Consider the following 4058-nt stretch of genomic DNA (forward strand, 5'->3'; position numbering starts at 1 on the left):
TCGTAGTATTACCTTGTCTTTGTATATTATTGGGTAGCGAAAAGCTGAGTGCAGATTTCTATTATTGGATGCACATCTTATTCATACCACGGAAAATGTTGACTGGACTTTAGGGCGTGAAAAGAGAGTCAGGAACTTTGCAGCCACCATACTAGCGTGCCTCATACTAGAGGATATATTTATAAACCAGACAATGGGTTTAATCTCCCTGGTACTTAAATTGGTTGCACAAAAAAACCCTATGTAAGTGAACAAATGCATAAAACTTTTCTATTATTTAAAACATAACATCAAAGCCAAAACAGACTAAAATATCCCTGTGAAAACCGGGCTGACGTTATCAATTTTTATTTATAATTTCAGCTTAAAGACAAACTGGGCTGACGTCATCCTACGTAAATTTGTATTTACATATGACAATATAAAATTACACAGTCTTTTTAACCTATTTAAATTTAAATTTTCATATAAATTTTTTTTTCATAGAAAAATTTAAATTTATATTCTGTCTGGTGTCGTCGGAAAATTTTCAATCCCAAAAGTTATTATGTAAATTTAAGTTTTCATAGCTTCAATGACTATATAAATATAGTTTTAGATATATATGACTATGTAAAAATACATTTACATATATTCTGTCATGTGTCGGGAAATTTAAAGTTACTATGTAAATTTAAGCTGAAAATAAGGTGTGCACCAAGTAAATACCTACCACTTTTAAGAAATATAAAAGTAGAGCTGCTCCAGCTTCTGCCTTGACCAAGTAATATATGTTCTCTTGCTTTCGTGCGAAAAGAAAAAAATTAGTTTATTCTGGCTTAAGCTAGAGGCAGAGAGAGGAAAGGGCATTTAACCCATGTGATTCCCAAGGGAAGCTGCATGGATACTAAACTAAAGGCCGAATCTTAGGGTGGAACCAACAAATTGAGTCTAGGTCACTACAACCAGTACTTCTGAAGATAGAGAAGTTTTTAGATCATCGAGGTTGGGAGAGATGGAGGTTCTTTGAGCTGACGATACATGAAAAGCAAAACTACAGGAAGCCATCTTGAATTCTGAATTGATTCTCCTTCCACTTTTTAAAAAACTTTTAAATCTAATCTGTTGTGTGAAAAGTACAACATAACATTGCATGGGAGGTACAAGAATTTAAGCATGCAAAATTGTAAATACACGAGTAAAAGGACAAAAGAGCATCTATTGGTTATGTTGGATCCGTTCCTAAAGTTAAGCATTTAGAATCAACACAAGAAGAAAACAGTAAGAACTTAGAAATGACGAGAAATTAAGAAGACCTGAATTATGAAAAAGTTAAAGGTCATAGAATTAAGACAATAAGTAAATGATAAGAGATTACAATAAAAATAAATAAACAAAGGATTGCACCAATTACCAAATAAGGGTTGCTTTTTTCTTTAAGTTTGGCATCAGACATCAGCTCAAGATTAGGACGTCAAGACTAAAATTCGTGTCATCTAACTTAAATGGAATTTGATTTGGAGGTTATTATATATGGCTATGTGCAATTAGTCAATTGACAGAAGGAGAGACCGAGGGGCGCGGTAATAATCCCGAAAGACGAGCAGGGATTAATGGAGTATATCTCAAAAAAAATATTAAAAAAACTAGGGATGTTACGTTAAAAACAGTGCTGTGAATTGTGTTGTTACGTTATTACCAAGGATGGAGACGGCTCCCCCACAATTTCGAAAACCATTAAATTACACTACAATCAGTGGAAAATTTTCTTAATGTATAAGGCTCGCCCCTCCAAATTTTTTGAGGATAGTGTACTACTGCCCCTCATATACCTTGCCCCCTAACCCAAATTCCTGGCTCTGTCTATAAAGTTTAAGCTGACATATTCGTGCTGTGGTGTTGTACTTTGCTGTCTTAAAGCTTCAAGAAATGTTTTAGTTACGGCTCCTAGAAAAATGGAAGGTAAGAACACTAGAAATATAAAGTCATAAACGGACTGCTGGCTGTATATCTCACCCATGTTGGATTTCTAAAGTGTTAGATAATCATAATGCATGTGGGTGTAGTACGTAGTGGAATAGTGGACGTAACTAAGACTACTCTGTAAATATAACTGCTAGATAGATGCAACATACGATAATTAATCCTTGCACTCTCCTTTACTAGTCTCTCTTCTTTTTCTTCCCTCTTCTTCTTCTTCTTCTTCTTCTTCTTCTTTCTTCTTAAACTTCACTTGATCATTTTTATATCCGATCCATGCTTACAAACTCGATCAGACTGAAAGAAGAAATACTGTATAAGGAAATATTATTATGAAATTACAGACCTCAAACTTATAGTCTCCGTGTTGATTAACCACACTCCCAGTTGACAATGTACATCATTCAGCACTTGTCCCTAACTGTAACTTGTCCAAACCCTACAAAAAATTAGGTAAAGAAATAATGATATCAATTCTCACAAGCTTATTTTTCTAAGGAGTCTAAAATTGTCTATTGATATAACATTATTAACACATATTATTGAGATCAATGCATGCATCAAATGTGTCTATCATATATTTTTACTGTTGTGGATTTCACTGCAAAATAAACTGAAAGATGATATTTAGCAAATAAGATCTTAACCTGTGATTCGAGAAGCTTCAGTGTACAGCTTAAACCTTCATAATCTCTCTCCAATTGAATAGTATCTGCATAAACGAAAACATTAATTAAGTCCCTGTAGACCTAGACTACTAGCATGTGCGCGAACTCACTAACACCAGAACAACCAACTACCTTCAACATAAGTACTTCTAAGAACCTTTATATCATCAGAAATCTTTGCGTTTTTAGCCTCAACCGCATTCAGTTGCTCTTTTGCATCTTTCAAATAGGCATCTACATCAATATGGAAAACAATTAAAGCAAGTTAAAATAATAAAAGCAAGGTTCTGAAGCTCATCTATGTATCTCAATTCTCAAATACTACTTACCAAAGAATCAAAATAAACTAATAAGACTTTAGTAACAAATGTTTGAGACACAACTTTAATTGGTAGAACTTTGGTATGGTGACAGTGATACCATGTCACTATCCCTCTATGTTTTCCATGCTTCTTACTTCATCGTCGCATTATATTTTCGTATGTCTCGTTACAATTTACAAGTCTTTTACCTCATACATTTTTTCTTTTTACTCTTCCACAAGGTTAAACATGTCACAACTTTGGGGCAAATGTGGTTAAACTCATAAATTCAGTGTGTGTGTCTGTAAATCAATATTGGGGACACCAAACAAACAGTATTAAGTGAATGTATACTAAAAACAACCTAATAAATGGTCAAGGGATAAAATTTACCTAGCTCCTCAGACGTCAATGAGTTGAAATTCGAGAACCACACTTGCTTAATTTTGCTCTGAGAAATATACAAACACTTATAATCACAAAGCATACCTTAATTGCTTTAATGGAAGCATACCTTAATTGGAACTCGAGAGAGAGTGAAAGGCTGTAATGGAGTCAAATCACGATTTGTGAGGAGTGGGGAAATCGAGTTTTGGCTATACCATAATGTTGGGTTTTTTTTTTTGGGATTAAAACCGAGCGGTTTCGGTGGGGTTTGGTCGTTGGTTGAGTGCTGTCAAGAGAGCTCAGGTGGTCGTTAATGGCGTCAAGAGAACTCTCTCTAGAGCGATGGAATTGGGTTTTAGTGAGAATTTCGTGTTTTTCGTTTTTTAGTTTTTGAAATAGTTTGAAATTTTGAAATTTCGCAATTTTTATTTCGAACTAGATCTGGTGATCTCATGAACAGATCTGAGGGACCAGAAGAAGTGTGAGATAAGGGTGTCACTATAAAAGTGGCACTCTAGACAAACCGATATATATATATATATATATATATATATATAGCTAAGGATGAAAATAAAGTGTAGAAGCAAAAGTAAATAACAAGGTTTTCTCTAGTTACATAATATGAAGACTCTATTATCTTAGACTTGTCCTTTTTGAATATCCATTTCCTTCCTTCTTAAACCATCTCCTAATCCCCGCAACACCTAATAAAGACCTCTAGCTCAATTAGGAATAGGTTAGT

The 4058-nt window shown here is 34.1% G+C and overlaps 1 long non-coding RNA gene across 1 annotated transcript; it reads right to left on the reverse strand.

The window, feature by feature from the left end:
* Positions 1–2081: 2081 nt before the first annotated feature.
* On the reverse strand, positions 2082–3679 carry LOC147524694 (uncharacterized). The gene is made up of 4 exons (XR_015220376.1): positions 3323–3679; positions 2760–2861; positions 2607–2671; positions 2082–2398 (listed from the first exon to the last, which is right to left on the reverse strand). It is a non-coding gene; the product is annotated as an uncharacterized LOC147524694 (long non-coding RNA).
* Between the last annotated feature and the right edge of the window lie 379 nt (positions 3680–4058).

This window comes from Coptis chinensis, chromosome 1, assembly GCF_015680905.1.
Source record: "Coptis chinensis isolate HL-2020 chromosome 1, ASM1568090v1, whole genome shotgun sequence".
Lineage (NCBI taxonomy): Eukaryota > Viridiplantae > Streptophyta > Magnoliopsida > Ranunculales > Ranunculaceae > Coptis > Coptis chinensis.